This window comes from Ranitomeya imitator, chromosome 1, assembly GCF_032444005.1.
Source record: "Ranitomeya imitator isolate aRanImi1 chromosome 1, aRanImi1.pri, whole genome shotgun sequence".
NCBI classification, from domain to species: domain Eukaryota; kingdom Metazoa; phylum Chordata; class Amphibia; order Anura; family Dendrobatidae; genus Ranitomeya; species Ranitomeya imitator.
This window is the reverse complement of record NC_091282.1, coordinates 57,487,000-57,504,672: the sequence shown is the minus strand read 5'-3', so window position 1 is coordinate 57,504,672 and position 17,673 is coordinate 57,487,000. Positions and strand designations below refer to the sequence as shown.

General features: G+C 42.6%; 1 protein-coding gene across 1 annotated transcript in view; it reads left to right on the top strand.

Moving 5' to 3' along the window:
- Positions 1-351: 351 nt before the first annotated feature.
- Positions 352-17,673, top strand: part of LOC138662023 (urea transporter 2-like) — a 296,371-nt gene continuing 279,049 nt past the window's right edge. Inside the window, exon 1 of the mRNA XM_069747137.1 lies at positions 352-517. The gene's annotated coding sequence lies outside the window, so the exon portion shown is untranslated. The remainder of the gene's footprint in view (positions 518-17,673) is intronic.

Below are 17,673 nucleotides of genomic sequence, written 5' to 3'. Positions count from 1 at the left end.
CACTATGTCAAAGTTACCTGTAGATATTTCTGCTTCTAGTTCTTCCATCTTGTTTGTCAGGCTTCTGGCGTTTGCGAGCATGCAGTTTAGAGGATTTTGTTTTGTTCCAATCTCCTCGCTGTGGATTGTTTTAGAAATGTTCTTACCTCCCTTCTGAGTATGTTTTCCTGGGTCGTCTTTGTTCGAGTCTAATGTTTTTCTTCCCGTCCCCTCTTCTTCTAGTTTAACGCCCTCCTGATGAGTGTAGCGAGTCTTCTGGCGAATGTGTGTTTCCCAGGTTTGTTGAGGTGTAGTCCGTCTCTGGCGAGGAGTCCATCATACCAGTAATTCACACCGTGGTCCAGGAATCCAAATCCTTGTTGTCTGCACCATCGTCTTAGCCAGTTGTTTGCATCAAGGATCCTGTTCCATCTCCTGGTGCCATGCCCGTCTACTGGAAGGATAGAAGAAAAAACTACCTGTGCATCCAGTTCCTTTACTTTCTTCCCCAACTCTTCAAAGTCCTTGCAGATTGTCGGTAGGTCCTTCCTTGCCGTGTCATTGGTGCCAACATGTATCAGAAGAAATGGGTGGACGTCCTTGGAGCTGAAGAGCTTTGGTATCCTATCGGTCACATCCTTGATCATCGCACCTGGAAGGCAGCATACTTCTCTTGCAGTTATGTCCGGTCTGCAGATGGCTGCTTCTGTGCCTCTCAGTAGTGAGTCTCCCACCACCACCACTCTTCGTTGCTTCTTGGCTGTACTTTTTGCTGTCACTTGTTGCTGTGTGCCCTTTTCTTTTTTGCTTGCTGGTATTGCTTCATTCTTAGGTGTGCCATCTTCATCCTCTACAAAGATTTGATATCGGTTCTTCAGTTGTGTGGTTGGTGATTTCTCCATGGTCTTCTTGCTTCTTTTGGTCACATGCTTCCACTCATCTGCTTTTGGAGGTTCTCTGACACTTTTTGCACCTTCTGTGACCAGTAGAGATGCTTCTGTTCTGTCTAGAAAGTCTTCATTCTCTTTGATGAGTTTCAAAGTTGCTATTCTTTCTTCCAGACCCCGCACCTTTTCTTCTAAAAGGGCCACTAGTCTACACTTCTGACAGGTGAAATTGGATTCTTCTTCTGGTCGATCTGTGAACATGTAGCACATGCTGCAGCTCACCATGTAGGTTGTCACATCTGCCATGTTGCTCCTAGATCCTGCTGAGTTGCTGTGTGTTTTCCTTCTTGTGTAATCTACTCAGCCAAGCTCTCTTGCAATAATGTCCTACAGGCAAAAGTTTGGTGATGCTTTCGAAGCAGCTGGTCCCGGCTGTACCCAACGATCTTCTAGCTTAGGGAGACTTCGCTTCTCCCAGAAGGCACCTGGAATATGCAAATTAGCCTCCTGAAGCTTGAATCCCTGGTTTGGTGATGCTTTCGAAGCAGCTGGTCCCGGCTGTACCCAACGATCTTCTAGCTTAGGGAGACTTCGCTTCTCCCAGAAGGCACCTGGAATATGCAAATTAGCCTCCTGAAGCTTGAATCCCTGGTTTGAATCCCTGATTGACAAGCTTCTGTAACAAGAATGGATGTTTTTGCCATTAAAATGGGCAGTGTAGGTGTTTTCCTGGCCTCCACTCACTGCCGACTATGCTCCCCCATTGACTTGCATTGGGTTTCGTGTTTCGGTCGATACCCGACTTTTCGCGATAATTGTCCGATTCCACTCGACTCGACTTTTAAGATAGTCGGGTTTCGCGAAACACGGCTCGACTCTAAAAAGGTCAAGGTCGCTCAATCCTAGTCACTGCCATTAGAGACAGATGATTGCTGAACAACACAGCCATCATCTGCGGGTAAAGATATGGAATCAGCTTTTGAGCCTGCTTGAAATACAGCTCTGGCAAAAATTAAGAGACCACCACATCAAAATCCTGTCATGGGCAGTCCAATCTCCAGACCTGAACCCCATTGAAAACCTCTGGAATGTAATCAAGAGGAAGATGGATAGTCACAAGCCATCAAACAAAGAAGAACTGCTTAAATTTTTGCACCAGAAGCAGTGTGAAAGACTGGTGGAAAGCATGCCAAGATGCATGAAAGCTGTGATTAAAAATCATGGTTATGCCACAAAATATTGATTTCGGAACTCTTCCGGAGCTAAAACATTAGTATTGTTGTTTCTAAATTATCATGAACTTGTTTTCTTTGCATTATTTGATGTCATCTGTCCGGAAGGGATTAAACACAAATTAGCTTCACAGAGGAAGAGGCAGAGGGTAAAAGAGATCATCATAGCAATCTAAAGATTTCCTATGAACATCACCAGAACTTCCGAAGCAATGTGTTCTAGATAGATAAAGACAAGACAAGGTTAATTGCCCAAAACAGAAGACAAAATTTCACCAGAAAACCAACACCATAAAGAATAATGTTGTAAATGTTATTGCCTGGAGAAGCTTTGATGAATCAAGCCCTTGGCAACTTAGAATTATAAAATCACTATAAATTCAAGTAAACTCTAAAATATTGCACAAGTATAAAAAAAAAGTTATTAATGAACTTTTTGATGTGCTTACTTTTTTACATTTTTCAACAAACACCTTCATAGAAATTGATGTAGTCATGAAAATTCTCCATTAGAGATGAACAAATGTGCCTAAATTTGATTTGCACGAAATAAAGGACGCTTATTACACTTTGAAGTCTCTCCAAACCCAAGGGCATAATAAACAGAGGGTTAAAATTTAATAAATTAGAATACTCATCTCATCCCTTACCTGTCCTATCCAGTTTCCATCCTTGTCCTTTGCTTTCTCCTTTCCTCCCTTCAGTTCTATTCTCCATCTCCAGAAGACATAAGCAAATCAATTTGATGTGACTCAAATTCATTTCCAATTTTACAGAATTCACTGAGCTCAGTGAATTTGAACAATTTTCAATTCACTTTGTGTGAACTGTCTAAAATTATAGAATATTGCATTGGTCAGAGAATGATATTGTGAAGGAACAAATTAAGAAAGATTCTCCATTTTGTGTTTTTGACTCCATTTTCTTGTTGCTTAAAGATACATTCTGTTATTTAATTAGGTAAGAGGTTATAAATGTTATGAAGTAACTTTATCTTGTTGTTCACAAGTCTGTTATTCAACTAGGCTATGGTTCATAATTGGTAAAAAGACCTTGAGTGTTCTCTTGAACCAGATAATGAGGCACCTGTTGGTATGCTTTTTCTATGCCAAGAAGACAAGACCATATCTGTAGTTTCCGGTTTTTCTGTATCCTCATGGGTTAAGTTTTTTCTGTATTCTTATAGGTTAAGAACCGTGAGCGTGTTCTTGTGCTGATTGGTTGAAATATAATTTCTATGATTATAAAAAGCGATACACAATAAACGGGGGCTCAGAGATCTGCTCGATTTCCCCATACAGAGACACACGTCTCTGTCTGGTCATATTAAGTTGCTGGCAACGCCCTCTAGATTAATTTGGAAGTCAATGAGTCAACCGTGAAGGGTCAATTTAGATCCTCCCTCAACAATATCATGACCTGGGGTAGGTGTTCTCCTAATACCTTGCAGTTATCATATCATATGGTATAGCGCAGTCAATCAGGAGAGACTATCATATCATAGCTTGTATAAAAACAGAGGTAGGGAATGCAGCGGCTATTTTTGGGTGAATGTGAACAGTGCGAGGGGGACATAGCTCACAACTTAGTCATACAGATAGATAGTGAAAACCAGAAAATACTGCTTAAAAACATTTCAGTTCTGCCATGATCAGAGTAAAAGAACACAATAAGGTGGCAATGTGGGAGGACAGTTTAAAAATAGTGTGTGAAAGCATACTAATGAAAAATATTAGTGTATGAGGAAAAGAGAATGAGAGATTTTGAGTAGTTTAGAGTGCCACAAATCAAAGTTCTTGGGAAAATTTGGAGAATCTAGAGAATTCAAATTTTAAAACATCCCCCCATCTCTTGTCTCCAGTGTTATTGACTTTTCAATACCTGTGTTACTCACTAAGATTTTAGCAGTGACATGTCGTGCATCATGCTGAAGCCAAGAGATGATGTCACTTGATGCCAAGTCAATGCCAGAGGAGACAAAGCGTGAAGATGTAGGAGAAGGCCAGAGCTGGAGGAAACAAGCCAGTGGAGAACTCCGCTATGGCAGCAGGTCAGGCTCAAAAAATCAATCAAGCTAATTGATGGACTGCAGGTTACCATTTTATTTGATTCAACTAAATCAAATCACAAAAAAATTGCTGTCAAATCCAAATTTTTGTAAAATTCAAAGCAAATTTGTTTTTGCCTCTAATCGCTTCACTAATCTCTATCATTCCTACATGACCATATTGTATCTTCCTATCATCTCAAGAAGATACACACATGCATACAGCACTCCCGCATACTTTATAGATTGGGGTTCAAAAGGTTTTGAATACTGAATGTCTTAAAAAACAATAAACTTCTAGTGAACGTAAAAAATGGAGTTTGGTTCAGATAGAATTTGTGCCAATTGCTTCGCATGGGCCAATCCATCAGCCATATCAGTAATCTGTGGTCACTGGAAGGGAGCCCTGAGAACCGTCTCTTACTTTATGGCATCTGGGGTTATTCTTTTGATTAGATGGCTGTCGCGACATCACATGTGCGACACTACACAATAAAGAAGTTGATGCAGCCTTGCTCATCTAAAGAACAGTAGCAGATGCCGTCACGTAAGAAACGGTTCTCATGCTTCCATCCGGTGACCACAGATTACTGACATGGTCAATGGACCGAGTCCTGAAAAATCAATTTCCACCAACTCATTCAGATGAATAGCCTCAGAAGGACTTTTCAATCTTTCCTACACATACCTATATGATTTTGTTGAGAAATAAGAAGGGTTTTGATGAAATGTCAAGTTTGTCATTTCTATGACACCAAAAATATCCAAAATTATTGCTCAGTGATAGATTTGATGGCTGTAACCTTGCAAGAGAAGGATAATAATCAATGCCTTCTTTCCATGGGCACTTGACAGTGGGTGTTCAGTGAACGATGATGATTGACCCAAGTCAATGCTTGTTGACACTTCCTTCAGCAGTTTTGTGGTTTGATCGAGCACTTTGTCTACCCTTGCAATGTTTTTTTAAATTGTATGGAAATGGACGCTTAAAAGCTCAGCTATAAAGCCAAATGAGAAGACATAAAAGCAGCCATCGCAAGCATTTTATTACACATTTATGGATTTTGTCACTTACTGGAAGTTATAAAGTATGAAAGGATTATTCAATAAAATGAACTTCTACACATTTCAAGGTCAAAAATCCCAGTGGTTAATCTTCCCTTTCCTCGTCTTTTTTTTATACCATATAAGTAATAAACTGTAGAGCAGCCATTCAAATCATCTACTAATGCAAAGGCCAACAATACAGCTCTGTTCAAAAGCCCGAGAAAAAAGCAATAACATCAAATAATAAGCCCTGAAGCATGTATTTAAAGCTAGGATGATCTGCTCATTGCTCATAAATGTCTTTAGAAAAACGGGAAAAGAAAAGTTTCAGGCTAATGCGTTTTACATTAAACTAGCAAATTGGTACAAAATACATACGGCAAAAAATAGCACGATTGTAAGGAAATGTTCAACTTAAGATAAAGTAGTTTACCTTAGGGTATGCGCACACGATGTCTTATTCACGTGCATTTTGTTTGGAACCTTCTGAAACAATGAACATATGCACAGCAATGTCAAAAGGACTTGCTTTGCATATGTTCCATCTTTTTTTCGCTTCTGTGACTGCTCAGGCTTCAAAAGCCTAAGAGCAGAGTCCAATCAATTCAACTGGTGGCTTCTCTTGGAAGTCACTACAATGTTATGTGTGGAAATAAGAAGCAAAATGTCGGTGGCAAAACTGAAACAAAAAGAGGTCAGAAAAGACACTTCAGGGAAAACACCTAAAAGATATTGTGCTATCATACCCATAGAGGTGGACTCACCCATCAATGGATCAAGTGTACGAATGAGGGGCAGGTGAACCCATAGGGAGCTATCTCGCAAAACTGTAGGCACGATAATGTTCGGCGCTTGTCCTGGCTCCGCTCACTTCCCCTGAGGCTGCTGCCCACTGTTGTGCTCCATGACAGGTTACACAGTTGCCCAGCATGTGGCTCAATAACTTCATCTTCCAATGCCTATTTAATGACCACTAAGACACACATATTTATTTTAGGAATAAGACTTCTAGCTATGTGTTTAGCTTCATCCTCTCTACATTCTGTGCTCTAATTTTGTAAGACCTTTGAGTTCCTGCACACTTTTGGCCTGGATTATCCTTAAGCTGTAAGGGTTGCAGGGGTCAGTTTAATGTGCATAGGAACAGAAAGTCATGCTACACCAGAGGGACATGTGAGAGGTGGGGTATTTTTTTAAACCCATGCAGAGACCCAATAGTATAGTAGGGAACATTCAATTCACATTGAATAACTTTGATCCAATCTGAATTTCCTGGCCAAATTCAAGCAAATTGTCATATTAGAATTTCAGCAAATTTTCTTATTACTAAGAAAGACTTATCAATCATGTCAAGCCAGGTAGGGGGGAAGATGGTGAGGAGATGCTTTCATGCCAATTCTAGTCTTTATTGGTTTGTTTTTAAGTGGTTTTCAATGAAACATCTCAGAGTAAAACAAACCTGATTGCAACAAAGGAGACTTTCCCGCTTCGTGCTGTCTGTGGTTGAGGCAGTATTACTCTTTTGATAGGTTACTTTTGAAAAAAATCTTGCATAGAGAGAAATAAATGTCCTAAATACGGCACATTGATTAAATGAGGAATTTTTCAAAATTAAGGGCATATTAGTATGATTGGGTGGCATAGTTGAACATCTTTAAACTTACAGTATGTTGGAATACATATATGCTAGCCACCTTAGGGAGAGACCCAAGTTGGGCTAAATGTAGCGGGACGAAAGAGACCGAAAAGCCCTCTACTTAAAGGAAATACATAGTGGATGCTTTCCTGAAACGGAAAGTACTTGCAAGCAGCATAATACAAAGAATAGCAGGTTTACCCAGAATCCTTTGCAGTAGGCGGAGCTATGCAAATTATCTCTTTCCAGCCCTGTCTAATCCACAGCACTTGGAACCGCCAAGCGTGCAATGCTGCGGATTAGTTTCTAAATTTACACAGCCAACCAATTCCTACCTGTGGACATGTGTTTCGGGCTTTAGGCCCTCATCAGCACAGGGCTGGAAAGCATCCACTATGTATTTCCTTTAAGTAGAGGGCTTTTCGGTCTCTTTCGTCCCGCTACATTTAGCCCAACTTGGGTCTCTCCCTAAGGTGGCTAGCATATATGTATCGCTTGCTCACCGAGCCCCACTCCATACAGCCAACCAATTCCAGCCCTGTGCTGATGAGGGCCTAAAGCCCGAAACACGTGTCCACAGGTAGGAATTGGTTGGCTGTGTAAATTTAGAAACTAATCCGCAGCATTGCACGCTTGGCGGTTCCAAGCGCTGTGGATTAGACAGGGGTTGAAAGAGATAATTTGCATAGCTCCGCCTACTGCAAAGGATTCTGGGTAAACCTGTTATTCTTTGTATTATGCTGCTTGCAAGTACTTTCCGTTTTAGGAAAGCATCCACTAAGTATGTTGGAATGAAATTTAAAGCATCACTCCGGTGTTTATTTTTATTTTAATGCTGCAGTGGTATCACTAATGTCAGTTCCTTGCCCTTAGTAATATACTTGCGGACTGCTGTCTTCAGCTCTTCCTAGTGCCTCTGCAGTCCTGTCCAGGCATCTTATGACCGCAGCTCCTGACTGACCACAAGTCAGTGGTAAGAGTCACAACCTCTCAATGCAAGTCTATAAGATCCTCGCTCAGGCATCATTTTGGCTCTCATAGACTTACATTAAGAAGTGACTTCCAGTCCACCCAGCAAACACTGGATTGACCCGGCAGGTCACAATCTGCAGAAGACAAGTGGAATGGTGCCTGAATAAAGCTTGCATAACACAATCACGTTATTTTGCAAAAAAGAAAAAAAAGAGCATGAACCGCACATCCCAAAATCATACGTTGATCTAAAGCCGCTAGGCAAAAATTAATATAACTGAATATGAGGTTTTCAGTTTAACATTCTGATCAGACTGTATGAAGCCCACTGCCCCTTCACGGCAAACCTCGTAGTGGGTCCTATCGCCCTAACGGAGCGGAGCCGTGCGGCGCCCACCGCCACAGCGGCCATGCACCAGCAGGGCGGACGGCCTGTTGCCCCACAGCACCCATGCTGCAAGACTGAGTCCCCAAGACTCCAGACCGCGCCACCCCACCAGCACAAAGCCACAGCAACAATGGCCGCCACACAGCACCAACACCAAAATGAAAGGAGCACTTAAACTCACTTCCTCCAGCTCTTCAGTGAGAGCCAAAATGGGCTAGACCACGTTATTGCTGCAGTTTATTTTTTACAATTTTCTTTTCATCGCAAATAGACTTTTTAGTGTAGAGCTGTTCAAGTCCGTCGAGGCGTCGCTTGTTTCCTCATATCAGAGAACAGCAGAAGACTGTGGCTGGTAAGTATTTTACTACAAGCAAGGAGCATACATTGGTGATACCACTCCGGGGATGAAATAAAAAATACACTAGAGTGGTGCTTTTAGTACTAAATGCGGAATAATTTTTCTTATCATTGTTAAGAGTTTTGTTTTATTTTTTCCCCTCACTCAGTGATGTGGACAGGATGAGGTTGGGTCAAGGGTTTGGACTGGAATTGGTTGGGTCAAGAGTTTATATGTTACTATTCGAGTTACTAGATTTAATATTCAGAGTCCCTTCTTGTGGACACCTGGTAATTTTTCTTGTTTCAGGAGAGAGTTCTTGAGGAACATTATAGTACGAGAATTGTTCAACTTCGACAGACGTCATTTACGGCTAAATATTTGTCGCAGTTGGTTAACTGTTAAGATATTCTCGATATAGCTGAGGACATGCTATTCTTCTGAGTTCATTGAAGTCACATCGGGATGGGAGAGGGACATTTGGTTGAGGGGTAGAGGTAATTGATTGTAAGATTGTAAACTGTTGTGCTGTACCGCAGGCGAGCCTGTATGTTACACTCATATAATTGTCCCAGTTCCCAGGGTGTTCATAGGTAACAGACAGCTAGTTTAGACAGACATGCCAGTAGGTAGATTTATATGAAGCATGTCAGGTACAAATTGTTTGGGTGCCACGCTGTACAGCACAATGGTCTCAGCCTCCCGGCTGAATGTCTGTGTAATGTTTTGAATGTTTTCTGCTTTCTGGTTGAGTCATCCACATAACTAAGTAAAATAATTATGGAGAGTCAGCAACTGTGTAGGAGTCGGTTTTCTCGCTCGTGACTTCACTAAATCCTTAGGAACACAACTATACCAATAAGGTGTATAACTAAATACAAAAAAGTGGATCAGTGGCAAGTTCCAAAAGGTGGTGCAAAAAGCAGAATCCTTGTGACTCTTTTGCCAAAATCCTATATATGTTTAGGGTTGACCTTGTTCCTTCAATTTTGGTATAGGATGGTTTCACAAACATATTTTTTTTTTAAATATCACTGCACTTTTTGATGCAGATTTTGAGCCAAACCCAGAAGTAGATTCAACAGAAATCAAAAACGGAAGAAAAAAGCCCTTATATTTCTCCATTCTGCTGGATAATTGTGACCAAGTAATCAATAAATATCTACAAACAACACCACCACATATGTTATTAAAGGCAGACCAGCAATCATATCAATGGGCTATAGGTGAATAAACATTTAAAATTGCATCCAATACATTTCTTCAATATATTGTGCTAGATGGCAACTGATCTCTCCACAGAAGAGGTGCAATGCCAGAAACCACCAGTGGACCAACGTGGCACTGATTCTGGAAGAAAGCAGTAGTAAATCTCTAATCCTCGATAGCTTTAAGCACATTTTTAGTCCAGATCTCATTCAAAAGAATGTAGCATTCAGGGTTGGACTGGCCCACCGGAGAACCGGAGGATTCTCCAGTGGGCCCAGGCACTGGTACCTGCTGGCATACAGGGCCAGCAGTTGCCTAGGGCATCCACTGCTCCAGGGGTCCACAGCCTGTGGCAGGTCGCTAATAGCGGCACACCATGCAGCTGCTATGGGGGGCCCCCGGTGCCAGCGGGTGACAGGAGGCAGGAGCCAGCTACTGCGGCTAAAGCCTGTCCCCACTGCTAAAGAGAAATGAATATTCACTGCTCCTCATGGCTCCATGGGCATCGAGATCGGTGAATATTAATTTCCCTTTGAATATTCATTTCACTAGCAGGCAGAGCTTGCCGCATGCTGCGGCTAACACTGCCTGCTACCAGGGCCGGTAGACCAGGGCCCCCACTCCCCCAGAGGCCCCCAGCCCACGCGGCCACTATATGGCTGTAAGTCAGGGTGGCCCGGCACCAACGCCACCCCCGTTGCACACTGCAGTCAACTGTATTGGCATCATAGATCCCGATACAATTGAAATCAATAATGGAAGAGAGAGAGTCAGATGATGCTCCCTCTCCCATTATTCCCCTCTGCCTCTGAAACAGCAGGTGCGCAATGACTTCACTTCATTGCATACCCGCTGTGTGCCGGGCAGAAGGCAGTGCCGCTGCTGGGACCAGAGGAGAGCCAGAATCAGTGTGGGAATGAGGAGGAGAGGTGAGTATTGTGGTTTGTTTTCTTATATATATATATATATATATATATATATATATCAATGAGTCCTGATTGCATTATACCCTATGAAGGGGCAGCATTATATCCTAAGAGGGGGCTGCATTATATTCTGTGGGGGGGGTTGCATTATACCTTATGAGGGGAGCAGCATTATACCCTATGAGGGGGGCTGCATTATACCCTATGAGGGGTTGCATTGTACCCTTTGAGGGGGTGCATGATACTCTATGAAGGGGCTGCATTATACCCTATGAGGGGGGCTGCATTATACCCAACGAGGGAGGCTGCATTATACCCTATGAGGTGGCTGCATTATACCCTATGAGGGGGCTGAATTATACCCTATGACGGGGACTGCATTATATCCTATGAGGAGGGTGCATTATACCCTATGAGGGGGCTGCATTACACCCTATGAGCGGCTAGCATTATACACCAATAAGGGCAGGGCCACCATCAGGGAATTGCTGCACTGACTGGTGTATGGGGCCCGATCAGCAGAAGGGGCCTGCATCGGGCCCCGTCTCTTCTGTTGATCAGGCCCCAGTCAGTGCAGTTGCTGAACCTGCATCCGAGATGCAGGTTCAGTTACTTTATTGCATATTTATATCCTGTGAGGGGGTTGCATTATACCCTATGAGGGGGCTGCATTATAACTTATGAGGGGTCTGCATTATACCCTATGAGGAGTCTGCATTAGATCATATGGGGGGTACATTATGCCCTATGAGGGTGCTGCCTTATACCCTATGAGGGAGCTGCATTATACCATATGAGGGGGCAGCATTACACCCTATGAGGGGGACTGTATTATATTGTGTGAGGGGGGTGCATTATACCCTACGAGGGAAGTGCATTAAACCCTATGAGGGGGCAGCATTTTACCCTATGAGGGGGAATGCATTATATCATATGAGGGGGTTTATTATACTCTATAAGGGGGCTGCAGTATATCATATGGGGGACAGCATTATACCCCATGAGGGGGTCTGCATTATATCCTATGAGGGGGGTACATTATACCCTATGAGGGAGCTGCACTATACCCTATGAGGGGCAGCATTATACCCTATGAGGGGGCAGCATTATACACTATGAGGGACAGGGCCACCATCAGGGCATCGGGCCCCATCTCTTCTGATGATAGGGCAACAGCCGGTGCAGTAACTGAACCTGCATCTGGCCAGGGACCCCACGGCATTAGTTAAAGCCGTCAGCCAATTGGAGGCTGGCAGCTGATGTCAGCATGCATGTCGCTGGCGTATGATGTCATTGTTATTCGTCGGCGAGTGCGCGCTTGAGACACCTGGAGGGATCATCATCATTACAGGAGCGCGGCCAGGTAAGAAGAAAGCTTTTTTTATTGAAAGCGGCACAGGGCAGGAAGGGAGACACAGGAGACAGATGGGGCAGGATCATGGGGCAGGATCAAAGGACAGATGATGTGGGATCATGGGGAAGATGGGGCAGGATCATGGGGCAGATGGGGCAGGATCATGAGGGAGATGGTGCAGGATCATGGAACAGATGGGGCAGGATCATGGGAGAGATGGGGCAGGGTGGGGAGATCAGATGGGGCAGGATGGGACATCACATGGAGGCATGATGGGAGAACATATGACTGGAGCCAGGAATGAGGCACACGGGGGCCAGGATGGGGATATGGGGATATTATTACTGCAGTGAGGTATTTATTTTATTTTTCGAGGATAGTGTTTGAAATGAGGGAGTCGGTCCTTTTACTGTGCAGAGCAACACTGTCGCCTTTTTTTCTTCATCTGGTGTAGTTTAGAATTTGGGAAAAAATAATTAATGTGTTCTGCAAGTGGAGCTCTAGATAACTGTTATTTTCTGCAGATGTGAGCCCTGGCTGGAAGAAGTGATGGACTGACGGTGGTCTGTGCTGGATGAAGAAGAAAAGCACTTCACCTAGAGACGTCACTGGCGAGTCAGTGTGTTACTGGCCGCCAGTGATCACTGTATTACCTTTACACTATACACTATATACAGAGCTCCTGTGTATAATGTCACCAGTGATCACTGTATTACCTGTACAGACACTGCATACTAAGTACAGATCTCCTGTGTATAATGGCACTTATGGTGATATTAGTATTGTGTTTTTTTATTACTGATCATTATTTTAGTATTCACTCACTATGTGGTGGTAATATGTTGTCCGGCCATGGTGTGGTGGTATTTGTTCCATGAATGTGGTATTATTGGTCATCATGTGGTGGTAATATGTGGTCTGGACATGGTGTGGTGGTATTTGTCCCCTGTATGTGATACTATTGGTCATTTTAAAATTTTAAAAATAAGTACAAATATACCTAAATTGTATTGAATATTTTAACAAATGATTAATAGGATAGAGTAGAGTAGGGCCCGTCCAAAAGAGTCTAGCTTGTTGTGGTACAAAATAAACTAGGCACTCAACTTAAGGATGAATTTTTTGACTTTTAATGTAGTCAAGGCAAAACGTTTCGGCTGCATCTGGCCTTTATCAATGACAAACTATACAGGAGTGTCAGGGATTCGTGGGAATCCTGGAGATCTTAGTGAGGCACGTCTCGGTATGGTCACTTTCACAAGAGTATGGGGCGTCTAAAGGGGAAAAAACCTCAATGGTAAACAAGCCAGGGGACCTGAATGTGCGCACGTGCCATGAGAAAGACGCAGCGTCCGCTGCTTGTACGCTGTATGCTGCGTCTTTCTCCAGGCATGTGTGCACATTCAGGCACATTCATCCTTAAGTTGAGTGCCTAGTTTTTTTTGTATTACTTCATGGTGTGGGATCCTACTACGGCACCTTCCTTAGTAGTGCACACGGTTCTCTATTAGCTTGTTGTGGTGGCGGCTTAAAAAATCTTTTGACTGTGGACAGTTTGAGGGGTGGAGGCACGGCTGGGGTGGAGCCTGGGTGGAGTTTCAAAGGGGCCCTGAAAAATTTTCCTGTATGGGGCCCCGAAATTCCTAGTGGCAGCCCTAATGAGGGGGCAGCATTAAACCCTGTGGGGGGACTGCATTATACCCTATGAGGGGGGTGCATTACATGCTATGAGGGGAGTGCACTATACCCTGTGAGGGGGCTATTTTATACCCTATGAGAGGGGTTGCATTCTACCCTATGAGGGGGGCTGCATTATACTGTATAGGGGCAGCATGATATCCTATAAGGGGGCTGCATTATACATTATGAGGGGGCTGCATTATATTCTGTGAGGGGCTCCATTATACCCTATGAGGGGGGCTGCATTATATTCTATGTGGGTTTGCAATATACCTTATGAGGGGGTTGCATTATACTCTGAGAGGACTACATTATATTTTGTGGTTGCTGCATTATAATCTGTGAGGGGGCTACATTATATTCCATGAGGGGGTTATATTATGTTCTATGAGGGGGCTGCATTATACTATATGAGCGGGCAACCCAAACCCCTGCTACATAATTAAGACGTGTACTACCTTATATTAGACCCTGATATTAGCGCGTTTTACCAGACAATTGGTGGTATTGTATATATTTCTACGTAGCTACATAGTGAGCCCCAAGAATGATTTTCTCTGGTGGGTCCCAGGTGCTCAACGCTGGTAACATTTACTATATATTGTTATGATTGAGATTTGGCACCCAGTGGAGATACAACGTGTACAATTCTATTTGCTGTGAATGTAGATTGAACATTAAATAAGTGAATAGAATTTGAGCTGAGCTGCAATATCAGGCACAACCAGCGGACAGGTGTGGAGCTGTGTATGTAATAAAAAAGCCATGTTTAGCCAAGCCATTGAGCAATTATATGGTCTTACTTGCAAACACCGTGCTAAAGATTTGTATAATTTTCCATTGCTATGTTTTGGAATTGGCACCAGGTGGAGCCACAATCCAAGACATGAAATCTTAAGACTTTGAACAAGTTTAAAAAATAATATCATTCCCAAATATATTCTTTTCTACAATTTTTTGCCCCTGCCTTATATTCAAACTTGTGACAAACAAGAAACTTGAGAAATGAAGGGGCTGGTTTTTGCTTGTAGAGAGCTACAGCAGAAATCAACTCCAGTAGTTCTCTATGCGTTGCTGACCAGGTTAAAAATTCTTATCGAAGTTCCAACACTTTTTCATGATGTAAAAGGTCAGAAAGAAATTATGGACTCCTGTTTTTCTGAACAGACTTCAGAAAGAAATTTACAAAAAGTTGATTTTTTTTTTCTCATTTGTAATTTAAAGGGAATCTCTTCAGTAGGACCACCCCTCCTAACTCATCTATATGAGCACTTAGACAATTGTGTAAGTAGAGTCAGATAAGCCCCAAAAGAAATTTTGGACCTGAGCCCCCACCTGCATGTTGGGCAGATGTGTGGGCCATTATAATATACTTGATCTTATAAAAACATACAATGTATTAATGTCCCCCATCCTGGCTCCTTCTTGTAATAATTTCCCTCATCCTGAACCCTGGTGGATTGTTGACAGCAGCACGATAAATTTCACCTTTGTTGTACATAAAAATTATTGTCAGGTCTTGTGACATTTCTCTTCCATGTGGTGCCATTTCTGACAGCATGAAATGGGAAGGGGTTTTCTTTTTAAGTGATCCCCTTTTATAGTTCACTGCTGCTTACCAGTTTAATTAATAATTAGTCTTACCTGTGGGTGAGTTCTTGATCATTAGAATGTTATATTCTAAACTTTAGCTTTTTCCTAAGACTTTCATTGCTGTTTACTCATTTTTTCAACAGGGTCTTTCTTCCTGGGTGTGCAAAATAAAAAATATTATTTGTAATCAATGGCCCACATTGCTGCGGGTACACTGTACAATGGAATCCCATAAAAAATGTTTACGCTGAAAGAAAACTAAAGGCACAAACAGGGATTTGTCTTACCCGCCATTCATGACAACCATCTGACTATTTTTTAAATAATTCTTATTTTCATAGTTTTTAAGCTTGAAAATAGACATGAGTCAATCAAGTTCAATCTACAGCCTATCATGTTGATCCAAAGGAAGATAAAAACCCCATGAGCTAGATACTAATTGTACCATATTAGGGGAAAACTTCCTTCCTGGCTCCACATACAGCAATAAGACTAGTTCCCTGGTCAATGCTCCATCACAGAATCTAATGCCCATAACATGTAATATTATATTTATGAAGAAACGTATCCACTACAACATCATATGGCAGAGAGTTCCATAATCTCACAGCTCTTAAAGTAAAGAATCCATCATCTCACTGCTCTTACAGTAAAGAACCACCAATTGTGATGATTATACCTTCTTTCTGTATGTAGAGGATGCCCCATTGTCCCTGTCCCAGACCAAAGTGTAAAAACATCATAGAAAGATCTCTGTACTGTCCCCTGATAAATTTGTACTTTGTAATAAGATCGCCTCTAAACCTTCACTTTTTCAAATTAAATACCTCCGATTTTGATAATCTATCTTGGTATTGCAGTTCGCCCATTCCTTTAGTAACCTTGGTCGCTCTTCTCTGCACCTGCTGTAGTTCAGCTATATCCTTCTTATACACTGGAGACCAAAATTATACCCAGTATCTAAGTGTGGCCATTCTGGTAACTTTTGTAGAGGCAAAACTATGTTCTCATCATGAGCATCTGTGCGTCTCTTAATGTTTCCCATCATTAACCCCTTAATCCCATATGACGTACTATCCCGTCCAGGTGACCTGGGACTTAATTCCCATGGACGGGATAGTACGTCATATGCGATCGGCCGCGCTCACGGGGGGAGCGCGGCCGATCGCGGCCGGGTGTCAGCTGCCTATCGCAGCTGACATCCGGCACTATGTGCCAGGAGCGGTCACGGACCGCTCCCGGCACATTAACCCCCGGCACACCGCGATCAAAGATGATCGCGGTGTGCCGGCGGTGCAGGGAAGCATCGCGCAGGGAGGGGGCTCCCTGCGGGCTTCCCTGAGACGATCGGTACACGGTGATGTGCTCACCGTGTACCGAGCGTCTTCTCCCTGCAGTCCCCGGATCCAAAATGGCCGCCGGGCTGCATCCGGGTCCTGCAGGGAGCACTTCCGGGTCAGGATCAGGCTGCAGCTGCAGCTCTAATCCTGCCCGGCTGTATGTCAGATCACCGATCTGATAGAGTGCTGTGCACACTGTCAGATCGGTGATCTGTGATGTCCCCCCCTGGGACAAAGTGAAAAAGTAAAAAAAAAAATTTCCACACTTGTAAAAAAAAAAATAAAAAAAAAATTCCTAAATAAAGCAGAAAAAAAAAATATTATTCCCATAAATACATTTCTTTACATAAAAAAAAAACAAAAAAACAATAAAAGTACACATATTTAGTATCGCCGCGTCTGTAACGACCCGACCTATAAAACTGGCCCACTAGTTAACCCCTTCAGTGAACACCGTAAGAAAAAAAAAAAAAAACGAGCCAAAAAACAACGCTTTATTATCATAACGCTGAACAAAGAGTGGAATAACACGCGATCAAAAAGACGGATATAAATAACCATGTTACCTCTGAAAACGTCATCTTGTCCCGCAAAAAACGAGCTGCCATATAGCATCATAACCAAAAAAATAAAAAAGTTATAGTCCTCTGAATAAAGCGATGCCAAAATAATTATTTTTTCTATAAAATAGCTTTTATCGTATAAAAGCGCCAAAACATAAAAAAAAATGATATAAATGAGGTGTCGCTGTAATCGTACTGACCCGAAGAATAAAACTGCTTCATCAATTTTACCAAACGCGGAACGGTATAAACGCCTCCCCCAAAAGAAATTCATGAATAGCTGGTTTTTGGTCATTCTGCCTCACAAAAAAATCGGAATAAAAAGCGATCAAAAACTGTCACGTGTCCGAAAATGTAACCGATAAAAACGTCAACTCGTCCCGCAAAAAACAAGACCTCACATGACTCTGTGGACCAAAATATGGAAAAATTATAGGTCTCAAAATGTGGAGACGCAAAAACTTTTTTGCTATAAAAAGCGTC